The following is a 14,918-nucleotide window of genomic DNA, read 5'->3' as shown; positions in this document are numbered from 1 at the left end:
TCACTATTTATAGATGACATGATACTATATGCAGAAAATCCTAAAGACTCCACCAAAAGACTGTTAGAACTAATAAATTAATTTAGTAAATTTCAGGATACAAAATCAATATACAGAAATCTGTGGTATTTCTCTACACTAACAATGAAGCATCAGAAAGAGAAATTAAGAAAACAATGCCATTTATAATTACATTAAAAGAATAAAATACCTAGGAATAAATTTAACCAACAAGTAGAAAGACCTGTACACTGAAAATTATAAGACACGGATGAAAGAAACTGAAGAAGATACAAAATAAATGGAAAGATAGTCCATGCTCATGGATTGGAAGAATCAAAATTGTTTAAATGTCCATACTACCTAAGCAATGAACAGATTCAATGCAACACCTATCAAAATTCCAATGGCATACTTTTCAGAACAAGAACAAATAATTTGAATATTTGTATGGAGCCACAAAAGATCCTGAATAGCCAAAGCAATCTTAAGAATGAAGAACAAAGCTGGAGGTGTCATGCTCCAATTTCAAACTATACTACACAGCTATAATAACCAAAACAGTAAAGTACTGGTATAAAACCAAACACACAGATCAATGGAAAAGAAGTGAGAGCCCAGAAATAAACCCACACATATTTGGACAATTAATCTACAACAAAGGAGCCAAGAATATAAAATGAAGAAAGGACAGTCTCTTCAATAAATGATGTTGGGAAACTAGACAGCTACATGCAAAAGAAATAAATTAGACTACCATCTTACATAATACACAAAAATTAACTCAAATAGATTAAAGACTGGAATGTAGGACCTGAAACCATAAAATTCTAAACAAAACAAAACAAAAAAACATAGGCAGTCAGCTCTTCAACATTGATCTTAGCAACATCTTTGTGGCTCTAACTCAAAAGGCAAGGGAACAAAAACAAAAATGAACAATTGGGACTCTTTTAAACTAAAAAGCTTCTGCAAGGCAATGGAAACCACCACCAAAATGAAAGGCAATCTACTGAATGGGAGAAGATATTTGCAAATAATATATATCCAAAACATATAAAGAACTCATACAACTTAACAACAACAACAAAAAACCCCAACAACATGATTAAAGAATGGCCAGAGGATGTAAATATACATTTCTCCAAAGAAGACACACATATGGCCAACAGGCACATGAAAGGATGCTCCACATCACTAATGATTAGGGAAATGCAAATCAAAACCACAAGATATCACCTAACACTTGTTAGAATGGCTATCATAAAAAAGACAAACAATAACAAGTGTTGGTATACACTGTACACTGTTGGTGGGATTGTAAACTGGTGCAGCCACTATGGAAAACAGTACAGCAATTCCTCAAAAAAATTAAGAATAGAACTTACATATGACCCAGCTATTCCACTTCTGGGTATTTATCCAAAGAATATGAAAACACTAATTTGAAAAGATATATACACCCCCATGTTCATTGCAGAATTATTTACAATGACCAAGCTATGGAAACAACCTAAGTGTCCTCTGATATGAATGGATAAAGAAGATGTGGTATGTTTATACAATGGAATATTAGCTGGTCATAAAAAATAGGAAATTTTTCATTTGCAACATTATGGTTGGGCCTTGAGGGTATTATGCTAAGCAAAGTATGTCAGAAAGAGAGATAGACAAATACCACAGGATTTTATTCATATGTGGTATTTAAAAAACAGAACAAATGGGCCGGCTGACAGTAACGGGGCTGAGAGGCTGTTCACAGAGCAAGTGAAGATGAATGCCAGAGGACTTGGATCTCAGTTAAAGGACAGTATTCCAGTTACTGAACTTTCAGCAAGTGGACCTTTTGAAAGTCATGATCTTCTTTGAAAAGGCCTTCCTTGTGTGAAAAATGAACTTTTGCCCAGTCATCCTCTTGAATTATCAGAAAAAAATTTCCAGCTCAACCAAGATAAAATGAATTTTTCCACACTAAGAAACATCCAGGGTCTGTTTGCTCCACTAAAATTACAAATGGAGTTCAAGGCAGTGCAGCAAGTGCAGCGTCTTCCATTTCTTCCAAGTTCAAACCTTTCACTGGGTATCTTGAGGGGTAATGATGAGACTATTGGATTTGAAGATATTCTTAATGACCCGTCACAAAGTGAACTAATGGGAGAACCACACTTGATGGTGGAATATAAACTCAGTTTACTGTAATCTCTTATGCTGTTCATGAAAATAGAGGGCTGCACGTTGTTTATAGTCATCTTTTTACTATAATTTGATGTACACAACATTAAAAGTACTGACACATGAGAAAAAAAAGACAGAACAAATGAACAAAAATGAAAACTAAAAAACTCATAGTTACAGACTGGTGGCTACCAGAGGGAAGGGGTTTGGAGATTGGGAAAAATCGGTGAAGAGGATCAACTGAATGGTGATGGATAGTAACTAGACTTGTGGTGGTAATCACTTTGTAATGTATGTATACAGATGTTGAATTATAAAGCTACACACATGGAACATATTTTCTTTTCAAAAAAGGAAACTGAGGGTTGCTGGAGTGGAGGGGGGTGGGAGGGGTGGGTGGCTGGGTGATGGACACTGGGGAGGGTATGTGTTATGGTGAGCACTGTGAATTGTGTAAGACTGATGAATCATAGACCTGTACCCCTGAAACGAATAATACATTATATGTTAATAAAAAAATTTTTAAAAAAAAGGAAACATGAAAGATTCCAAATAGACAGCAATCTAACTCTATGCATTAAGGAACTAAAACAAGAACAAGCCAAGCCCAAAGTTGGCAGAAGACAAGAAATAATACAGATTAGAGAAAAAATAAATGAAATAAAGAACTGAAAAACAATAGAAAAGATTAACCAAACTAAGAGTTGGTTCTTTGAAAAGATAAAATTGACAAATCTTTAGCTAGACTAACCAAGGAAAAAAGAGAGAAGACCCAAGTCAACAAAATTATAAATGAAAAAAGAGACATTAAAACTGATACCACAGAAGAACAAAGGATCATAGGAGACATCTATGAACAACTATATGCCAACAAACTGGACAATCTACAAGAAATAGAAAAATTATTTAAAACATACAACTTACCTAGAAGAAATCAGGAAGAGAGAGAATACATGAGTAGATCAATTACTAGAAAAAAGGTTAAATCAGTAACCAAAAATCTCTCAATGAAGAAAAGCCCAGGACTAGATGTCTTCTCTGATAAATTTTACCAAACATTTAAAGAAGAATTAACACTAATCATGATACTCTCCCTAAAAAATCAAAGAGGAAGAAACACTCCAAAATTCATTTTATGAGGCAGCATTACTCTTGCACCAAAACTAGAAAAGGACACTACTAGAAAAGAAAACTACAGGCCAATATCCCTGATAAAAATAGATGCAAAATTTTCAATAAAATACTAGCAAATCAAATTCAGCAGCACATTAAAAGAACCATTCACTATGATCAAGTGGGATTTATTCCTGGGATGCAATAATGGCTCAACATACACAGATCAATCAATGTGATACATCCCATTAATAGAATGAAAGATAATCATACGATTATCTGACAAAATTCAATATCCACTCATGATTAAAACTCTTAACAAATTAGGAATAGGAAAAACATCTGTCAACATAATAAAGATCAGATATGACAAGCCCATAGCTAATATTATGCTAAATGGTAAAGAACCAAGTTTTTTCTCTAAGATCAGGAACAAGACAAAGGTGCCCACTCTCACCACTCCCTATTCAACATAGTACTGAAAGTCCTAGCTAGAGCAATCAGACAAAAAAAAAATGTATCAGATTGGCAAAGGAAAAAGTAAAATTGTCTCTATTTGCAGATGACATGTTTTTATTCAAAGAAAATCCTAAAACATCAACCAAAAAATTATTAGATCTAATCAATAAATTCAGTAAAGTTGCGGGATACAAAATTAACATACAAAAATCAATACACCAACAATGAATTTTCTGAAAAATAAATAAAGAAATCAATTTCATTCACAATAGCATCAAAAACAATAAAATACTTAGGAATAAATTTAATGAGGAAGTGAAAGATCTCTAGTCTGAAAATTGTAAGACTTTGATAAAAAGAAATCAAAGAAAACATAAATAAATGGAAAGATAGCCTGTGTTCATGGATTGGAAGAACTAATGTTGTTAAAATGCCAGTATTACCAAAAGCTATCTACTGATTCAATGCAATTCCTATCAAGATTCTAATGGCATTTTTTACAGAAGTAGAAAAACCACTCCTAAAATTTATATGAACCATGAAAGGCCCTGAATAGCCAAAGAAATTCTAAGAAGAACAAAGCAAAAGACATCATACTCCTTTATCTCAAGCTATACTATAAAGCTATAGTATTCAAAACAGATGGCACTGGCATTAAAACAGACACACAGACCAAGCGAACAGGATTGAGAAGCCCAAAATAAACCCAAGCATATATGGCCAACTGATATTTGACAAGGGAGCCAAGAATACTCAATGGAGAAGACAGTCTCTTCAATAAATGGTGCTGGGATAACCGGGTATTCACATGTAAAAGAATGAAACTGGACCCCTATCTAACACCACTCACAAAAATTAACTCAAAATGGATTAAAGATTTAACTGTAAGTTTGAAACTATGAAACTCCTAGAAAACATAGGAATAAAGCTCCTTGACATGGGTCTTGGAAATTATTTTTGTTAATATGACACCTGAAGTACAAGCAACAAAATAAAAAGCAAACAAGTGGGACAACATCAAACTAAAAAGCTCTTGTACAGCAAAAGACACCATCAATAAAGTACAAAGACAACCTACAGAATGAAAAAATATTTGCAAACTACATATCTGGTAAGGGGTTAATATGTGAAATATATAAAGAACTTACACAACTCAATAGCAAAAAAAAAAACAAAAACAAAAACCACACACACACACCAATTAAAAGGGGGGCAAAAGACCTGAATTGACCTTTTTCTAAAAAAAAAATACAAAAAGCCAACAAGTACATAAGAAAAAATGTTCAACATCACTAGTCATTAGAAAAATGTAGATTAAAACCACATTAGGATATCACCTCATGCCTGTTGGAATAGCTATCACTAAAAAGATGAGAGATAACAAATGTTAGCATGGATATGGGAGCCCTTTTGTGCACTGTTGGCAGAATTGTAAATTGGTATAGCCACTATAGAAAACAGGATGAAGGGCGCCTGGGTGGCTCAGTTGGTTAAGTGACTGCCTTTGGCTCAGATCATGATCCTGGAGTCCCAGGATCGAGTCCCGCGTCGGGCTCCCTGCTCAGCAGGGAGTCTGCTTCTGCCTCTGACCCTCCTCCCCTCATGTGCTCTCTCTCTCTCATTCTCTCTCTCAAATAAATAAATAAAATCTTTAAAAAAAAAAAAAAAGAAAACAGGATGAAGGATCCTCAAAAAAATAAAAGGAGAACTAAAATATGACCCAACAATTCCACTTCGGTAAATATACCCAAAGAAAACAAAAACACTAACTCGAAAAGATATCTGCACCTCCATGTTCATAACAGCATTATTTATAATAGCTAAGATTTGGAAACAACCTAAGTGTCACTGATGGATGAATGGATAAAGAAGGTGTGGTATAAACATACACACACATGCACACATATACATACACACACACATAATGGAATACTATTCAGCCATACAAAATGAGGAAATCCTATTATTTGTGAGAATATTTGTGAAAGTATTATGCTAAATGAAATAAGTCAGATGGAGAAAGACAAGTACTGTATGATATCACTTACATGTGTAATCTAAAAAATGAATGAATAAATGAATGAATGAATGAATGAATGAATAAAAAATCAAACTCAGAAGAAGGGATCAAACATGTGGTTACCAGAGGCTGAGGATTGGGGGAAGGGGAATTAGAGCAAGGTGGTCAAAGGTACAAATTTCCAGTTATAAGATAAATAAGTACTAGGGATGTAATGTACAACATGATGACTGTAGCTAACACTGCTGCAGGATATACAGGAAAGTTATTAAAAGGGTAAATCCAGGGGCGCCTCGGTGGCTCAGTCATTAAGCATCTGCCTTCGGCTCAGGTCATGATCCCAGGGTCCTGGGATCAAGCCCCACGTTGGGGTCCTTGCTCAGGGGGGAGCCTGCTTCTCCCTCCCCACCCCTTGCTTGTGCTTTCTCTCCCTATCTCTCTTTCTCTCTCAAATAAATAAAATCGTAAAAAAAGAGTAAATCATAACACTTTTCATCACAAGCAGATTTTTTTTCTCTTTGTTTTCTTTATATGGTATCTATAGAGATGAATGTTATCTGAACCTATTGTGATAATCATTTAACAACATATGGATATCAAACCATCATGTTGTAAGCCTTAAACTTATACAGCAATGAATGTCAATGATGTCTTAATAAAACTGGGGGGGGGGAAGTTACAATATGTTACATTCTGACCTATCCATTCCACTATGATGTATTTATCCAAGAAATGAAAACATATGTCAATATAAAGATTTGTACACTAATATTCAGAACAGCTCTATGTAGCTCAGCTTCAAAAAAAAACAACATTCAAATGTCCACCATCAAATGAAAAATTGTGGAACAGCCATACAATGGAATACTACTCAGCAATAAAAAGGAATAAACTATTGATACACATAACATGGGTGACTCTTAAAATAATTATATTGAGTGATACAAGTGAGACAATAAGTGAGTATATACTCTATAACTATCTTTAAATAAAATTTCACTAAATGTTACCTAATTTACAATGACAGAAAACAAATCACCAATTGCCTAGAAGATGGGAGAGGAGAGATGGATCAATTACAAAAGGGCACAAGAAAACTCTTGGGGATGATGGATATGTTCATTAATTTGATATGATAATGGCTTCCCAAGTGTGACAGGTATGTTAAAACTCATCAAATTGTATATTTAAATATGTGCAGTTTATTTTACAACATGTTTTAATGAAGCTGCAAAAGTATAAAAGTATTCATTTCTACACACTTACATAAATTCATATTCATTTTCTATAGTTTTTGCCAATCTTTTAGGTACAAAACAGTATCTCACTTTTAAAATTTCTTTGATAAAAATTGCAAGTAAGTATTTTTCATACATTTTATTGCCACCATTTTTAAAATTTATCATCTCCCATATAGATTAACTATTCTATGGTCACTGACAAGCATTTAAAAATTATCTCTTTGAAATAATTTTAAAATCCTAGTATGTGAAGATTAATTTTTTTCGTTTTTAATGAACTTGTTACAGTCTCTTATTCTACAAGTTTAATTAATTTTCTCAGACTCCACAACTCTGTTTACTGTGGTGTGTGTGTGTGTATGTGTGTGTATGCATGCCATTTCCTCAAGAGGCCACATTTAACATGATTACACAGTGTACTCTCAGACTTTTAGAAGACTCATGAAGAGAAAAATAATTTTGTTTCACACAGCAATCGAGAATGTCCAAGGGGATTTGGTACAAGAAGTTCACATATTAAGTTTCATTTCAATAAGTAACTGTCTGTAAGGGTTATAATCAAGTTTGTGTTTAATAATTACCGCGATTTTAAAGAAAAAATTCTCTCCCTGTCAAATTTTTTGCCAGCCCTATTCAAAAATTATTTTTTTCAACAATTACTAATTGGGGCAATAGAATCTTAATATAGTACTATGTTTTCTGGGTAACAATGCAAATAGAGAAATATGCAGTATGTAAGAAGAGCCTAAGGGATAAGAACATATAGATGATAAACAGCTGAAAGTTAGCTACTGCATACTTTCCTTTTAAAAAGAATAGTGTAAAGTTTAACACTCACTTCTAAGCAAAATGTCAGAAAAGACAAAGTGAATACTGAGAAATTAGTGTAGTAGAAAATTTTCTTAGACATTTTCACCATTACTGTTAGGAGTTGTAGATAGTCTCTCAGGTGTGAATCACATTTCTCCTTACATAGAGGCCACCAATTAACATGTCTTTCTAATGGTATATCCTCTGTCCACATGCATTTTGTTAAAGAACCTATTTTAAAGAACGATTGAATGATTTAAATGAACATCATTGTCATAAAAGTACATTTCAGCAACTTTTTGAGAGTGACTAGCTTTTCTAGCAAGTTACATAAATTATAATAATTATTACTAATGTGAATAATGGCTACCTTTTATTGAATATCTACTATATACTGGGCATTATACTAGATACTCAATTTTCCCTAATTTTTCACAGTAGCTAGTATTGTCTACATTTTACAGATGAGGAAAAGTGAGGGTTTCCTTGCTTCAAGTATAGTATTTCTGTTACCAGTGGGAAAGTCTGTGTTCTATGAATGGAGGTGTCCATCCTTGGATTCCTCACGAGAAGATCTATGTGAGGACCAGTGCTCAAATAAAGACAATCAGAAGGAAAGTAGCAAACACCAAGCAGTTTATTAAAACAAAAGTACACTCTCAGGGTGGGAGAGTGGGCAGGTTCTGCAAGGTGGAACCAGCTCCTGTGCTTTTTTAGGATTGGATATTATTGGGTCTCTCTGGGCTGGGAGGAGCTGTGGCATACAGTGGGGTGGTCTCTAATGGAGGCTGCTTCCAATTACTTGGGAAACTCCTCCCATAGGTTGGGAGGGCCAGTTTTTGACCCTACAGGGTTTGGACCTGAACCATCAGGGCAGCATGGGGATGGAGGGGGGGGCGGAGACAGAGCCTGTACCCACAGTGCAAATGCATTATAATGAAACTAAGGGTTACCCTGGGTCAGAGGTGGAAGAGAGGCTTGCTCTGCACCTGTGGCTCTTGATCTGTCAGCCCCAAGGTCTTGGAAGCTACAAGGTCAGGGTGATTGCCCCTGGGGTTTTAAAGTGTAGCTTACTTATCACTATCCTTGCCTCCAGCCCCGGTCTCTATCATTTCCCTTCAAGGGATTGGGACTCTGCCTCGAGTGTTCCTTCCACTGCTCACACCTAGCTTCTACCTAACATTTCCATTCCTTGGGGTTTAGAGCACCTCCTGTAGTGCCATATTTCTGTTAAGAAGCTGGACCAGATGTCTCTTAATCTCAATGCACTACTGCTTCCTTTTTCCTGGTGTGGGGAAAGGAGGTGACAGAAGGTTGCCTTTGAAAATAAGAAAATAAGTGCCATTAGGCCGTCAAAACAAGCACACTTCATTAAAAGGAGCACTTGACAGTCTCTTACCAACAGAAATGTTAATATCCTTTTGACTTTTCGACTATACTTATACCATTATATGTCTTGTAAAGTTTCCAGAATGAACTGTCCTAAGTTAGTTATCAGTTAATACTTATTAAAAGAACCATAGACTGCTCTCTGGCAGAATATGATGTGAGGATGGATATTTTCATTGTTGATTCATTGACAGAAATTAATGCAAGCAACCAGGTAGAAAGGACATCAAGACAACAAAATCATGTAAGGGTAGAAGAGCATAAAGAGTAAAACTGACTTTGTTGGTTTGTGGGTTAGTATGAAAGTCCCTCTAACTCACAGTGGAGAAGCAGAGGCCTAGCAGTCATCATTCTAAGTTCCTTACTCCCAATTTCGCCCAATCCTGACAATAAAAACTTATTATTACTCCTCGAGATACTCTCTGGTTATGCAGTTTCTTTTAAATGGTATTTACCAATTTCAAACAAGATCACAACCCTTCTGTTTATATGCTTCTGACTCCAATACAAATCTAAGTAAGGGCTAAATATATCAACTGTTCATCATCAAGAGATGGTGTGGGCTGTCATTGGTATATAGCTGTTTCAGATTTATGACAATAACTTTTTGGAACTGTATCCTTTAGCAAGATTTTTGTTGCGAGTAACCAAAAAAATCCACCTTAAAACAAATTCAAAGATAGCCAAGTGATTTTCATCCTCTGTAAGTGCTTTCTCTGATTTACTAAATGCTTCAATAGATCTGGTTTCCTTTCTTTCTTCCTTCTTTCCTTCCTTTCTTTTCTTTTTCTTTTTTTTTTTTTTAATGCCCATCAGACTGATTCCAGAAGAAAACACCCTTTTGCCTTCAGAGGGATTTTTCTACAAGACAGTCCATTCTGGCTGCCACACTGATCAAAGAGTGTGGTGGGCAAATGGTGTGACAACATTTCAGTTTGACCTGATACATTAGCAACTTTATTTGTACAAAGATTAGAATAAAAAGAAATTAGCCTCATTGCAAGAAGAGAAATTAAGAAAAAATATAAAGAAAAAGAAACCCACAACAATATTTTTTTTTTACCTGTAGAAAAAAATTTTTTAAGGGAAGTGGATGAACTCTCTTTTCTTGAGAGCTAATCATTCACAGGGATTTAAAATCATGCCTCTGGCATAATTCCAAAACCAAGGGCAGCCTCAGACCAACTTTTCTTTTCCTACAGAGTATTTTCCAAAGTGAGATGCCTCCAAAATCTGTAATAATTGGTTCACTTTCTGTTTGCTATAGTGTTTGCTTTCTGAGTGCTATAGCTCTCTGGCCTCAGTCCTCTCCAACACGAAGAATCGACCTTTTAAAGACAGGCCACTATATTCTACAGCTATTTGAGCCTATTTATTCCAGCTGCTTGGGACTTTAAAACTCTGACTACCAAGAGGAAAGCCATAAGAAGACTCCCAACAATCTCACTTCATGGCAGACTTCACGGAAAATCTGTGGAGATGCTTCGTTGTAACTACCACATTGTTAAAGTGGCATGTGAAAGAAACTGTGGGAATGTGAAAGAAATACTGGGTGAGAAACAGGCAAAGGGAAAACCTCAAGCCGCCTATCACTTGCGCCACTTGCCGCCAAAGCTGTGGGTGCTGATAGCATTATTGTTTAATCTCTCTGAAGAATATGTGGGAGCAGAAAGCACAACATCCCCAAGTTGTTACTTTGTCACAACTTTACAGAATACATAAGCACTTCAGTAAATACACAGATTTTTTTGCAAACTGTAAATCATCTGTGAGCCACCACTGTTCGACTAATTACAGCAAGAAGCTGTGCTCATTAGCTGTTCTCATCTGGCTCACTGCACGACCTAAATAGTCCGTAAATGAGCCGGCAATTATTGCTGTATTACCACTACCAGCTCCTCTCACATCAAAATATCTCCACCAAATGTTACGCCTGTTGGTATTATCAGGTTAGAAATTTCATAAACATATTGAAGCAGTTAATTGGGAGATTATTAAAAAAAATGTGAAAATAGAATCATCAGTGAAAGAGTTTTCATCAAACCCCAGATAGGCGGCTCCACCTATAGACAAGAACCTCAGAATGCAACCATCTATGAGGATACCATCGCCTGCTTCTAAACAAAACTGGGAAACTAGGAAAGCAATGGAAATTTACTTGTATTAAATGGAAGTAAAGTGAACCATGCATATTCTTATGCCACCTAAAAATGGTCTCTTGACTTGGTCAAAATATAACCAAAGCATATGTTCAGGAGCCTACTGCCAAAAGAACTTTAGCCAAACAGAAAAGCAAACTGTAATGCCAGTAAAACTTCATTATTTTCAGCTCCATCATATGGCATATATAGAAGGACTAGGATTTTTTTTTTTAGTTTGATTCAATTTATTTTTAAACAAAATGTTTACATACATGATAATGGTGAAAAAAAGCAATAAAATAGTGACTTTAATGAACAATTTTCTGATACTCGCAAACATTTTAGAAGAATTTATTTACAATGTCAAATGATTAATCAATTGTATTCTCTTTTATTCATTAAAATGCTCTTGAGCTTCATTCTCATTATTGTGGATATCTGAAAGTAATACACTTCAAAAACATGTCATACTTCATATTTTATATTCATTCAAATTCACCCAATCTCAATTGACCCAATTTAAATGAGTTCCTATTGTGATTATTTTCATTATAAAAAGGGGAGCCCTCAATACTAGGGATATTTTATTTTATCTTGTTCTTGATGGTCATTACACCACATTCATCTATTATGATCATGAAAATAGAGAAGAAATAAAGAAAATGCTAAAAGTTAATGGGTGTTCTGATTCTATTGGCTTTCTCCTACCTACCACCAGAGAGGAGATAAATACTTTGTTTGATTCTTGATTCCTGTACTAGTTGCATGCATATAAGATAGAAACTAATGGATCGAATATCATTATCTACTCAAAGTTGGTATTACAATGTGGCCTATCTGACACAAACTGTATGGTAGACTTTGGACAGGATGCATAGCAGAATCAATCATTAATGATGTGCTCCAAAGAGATGTTTTCATGATGAACACAGTAACTATAACAATGACAACAATATTGAGAGGCAATTCTTCCTACTCACCAACTAAGTGATCTCAATGGGCAAGAAAATGTCATCATATTCGTTCAACTCTTTCCAGCTGCTAAGATTTACAAAGAATTCTTCAAATCTGAACAATGAATATCTCTTTTTTTCCATTATTTTCATGAAGTTTTGTAGATAACTATAACATTCCTGACCATTTCCTCTGATAGTCTTGCCTTGCCACAAAAAGTGATGTCTGCAGACAAACAGTATCATCATCAATTGGGAGTTTGTTAGAAATGCAGTATCTCAGGTCCCAAACTCAAGGTACTAAATGAGAATTTTAATGAATTTGAGAAATACTGATCTAGGGAAAGGCTTGTTATGGGCCCACTCTTCCCTGTAAGAAAGGGGAGTCAAAGCAGTGTCCAGCTGTGCAGAATCATAGATTGAGCTTAAACACATGGTTTTGACTGTTCTACTCACTATCAACATTAGGAAAAAAGGTTTATCCAAGGACCACATGTTCATGTTTAGGAAGGTATACTAGATCTTGTGAAAAGCTGGATCCTTTAGATATTTCTAAGATGATAATCATACCAAGAGGTATTTTAGAGTGCCTGTTTTGTGTCCAGTGCTACACTCAGTATAATAGAGGATTCACAAAAAGCACATTCACCAAACACCCATCATCAAAGGTCTTAGTCTTCCAGGGCTATGGTAATACTACCATAATTAATACCATATGTAATACTACAGTTCAGATGCCTAATATTCCTAAAATCCTTTCAACTTTTCAATCATTTTTATATTTGTGGTATTACTTTAACATCACATATTCGAGTAGATATTATTATCATTTTTAAAAAACATATTGGAAAACGAAACTCAAAGTTGTTTAGTGACTACCTTAAGTCATCAGTTGGCTAAGAGCAAAGTTGGTACAGGTGAGGCCCCCTTCTGAAATTATGCCTTGTATACCTAGGATACTCATTTAGTTTGCTCATTCAACGGTTAGGGAGCATCTCAAAAGCCATGTTGGCGTATATCCTGACACTAGTTTATTAACAGGATCTACTGTATTGAATATCTCTGTGCATGTCACTTAGTAGTGGAAATATAGAAGAACAATTCCCTGAGGGAGCAGATAAGAACCAGAGCACTTCCTCCATTTTCTCAACAGCAGAATCCCTGGCATGGAGGATATAATTGGGTGTTAGTTCATTATCCTAAGGTTGTGATTACCCTTGTTCTGGATTAAATGGGGAAGAAGAGACAGGAAACTGAAATAGCCCATCATTGCAGGATATACAGCTCAGAGGACTGACATGATGGAGACGTGTACAGACGATTTATGGAGGGAAGACAGCCTAGCATGAAGGAAGGGTCTTTATATTTGGTAGGAATCATACCTGTACTGACGGGATACTGGAAACCACTCCCCTTGAATAAAGTACTGTACATGTCTCCCTAACTGCACTTACCTCACCTATAGGAGACAGAGAAGCAAGTTCTAAAAGGACTTAAAGCCCACCAGACTTAGAAACAATACTAATATAAATCTAAAGGACTGGAAGTTTGAATCGTTTTCTGCAGAATCCATTTCCTTACAAAAAATGGAGTGAAGTGAGAAAAAGGGACCTGTGCCAGCCAAAGTAAATGTTGTCTCAACATCAGTTTCTTTTTTATTAGGATCAGAAATCTATTTTAACCTCTTTGTGTCTTTAAAGATGCCTCCTGCCCCTGGATTCCTGGCCCTAAGTAAAAGCTGCTTTGGAAAAAAAGGCTAACCTCTCCTTAGCTAATTTAAAAAAGAACTTTTTTTTCGCCTCTGGCCAGAATAAGTTAACATATGCAGAGGCCAGCTATGATAGAGGGACAGCATCCAGCATGCCCTCAGGAAACTGGAGAGTACCTGTGGAGGAGGCAGCTAGGAGCAAAAGGTTCAAGGAAAGCTTAAATTTGGGTGGTAAGGTGGAGTTTTCAATTCCTACCTCCTTTATTCCTCTTCTAAAGGAAAAGATCTTTTGGAATTTGAAGAGGTTCATAAATTGGAACCCTTTTTTCTTCTGTTCTGAATTTTAAACCACTTTAGAGACATACAGGAATAGGTCACATATAATTATCAGCATTATGGCTAAAACCTCAGAACAAGACAGTTGGTGCCAAACATCATTGGCCTTCCACATGGAGTCTACTGCTATCAAACTGAGAGCACTGAGGAACATAACTCAAAGCAAACTTCCCACTTGTACAGGGCTATAGAAAAGGTGGGAGGAAAGGGCTGGGCTGGAACTGCACATTCCTAAGTCAAGTCGCCAAGATGAACTCAGTGCATCAGCATCAGGAGGAAGTGAAGTAGGAGAAGCCAAGAATGTTGCACTAATAGGCATCCCTCCACGTTAAAGGAAATGTGAGGAAAAATAAATGTTCCCACATCCAACTTTGCTTAGCTTTTCATTCTCTAAACCTGTTGGGGTAACTTTAAGCCAGTGATAAACTAGAAACCAAGCTGTCCTCCAGGGAATGAGATCCATAGCACAGTATCAGAACAAGACCAACTCTTATTTTCAAGAGACTGGCCCCCAACAGTGACCACTGCTCCATTTGGGATTTTAGGTCAGCATAGTTTTGCCTCCAAAATGCT

General features: G+C 35.8%; 1 pseudogene; it reads left to right on the top strand.

Annotated features, from left to right (window-relative positions):
* Positions 1 to 1,728: 1,728 nt before the first annotated feature.
* On the top strand, positions 1,729 to 2,223 carry LOC102741140 (proteasome maturation protein pseudogene; annotated as a pseudogene).
* Positions 2,224 to 14,918: the final 12,695 nt, after the last annotated feature.

This window comes from Leptonychotes weddellii, chromosome 9, assembly GCF_054177405.1.
Source record: "Leptonychotes weddellii isolate Sample4059 chromosome 9, ASM5417740v2, whole genome shotgun sequence".
Lineage (NCBI taxonomy): Eukaryota > Metazoa > Chordata > Mammalia > Carnivora > Phocidae > Leptonychotes > Leptonychotes weddellii.
The sequence above is the reverse complement of the archived record's forward strand: the minus strand, read 5'-3'. Positions and strand labels throughout refer to the sequence as shown.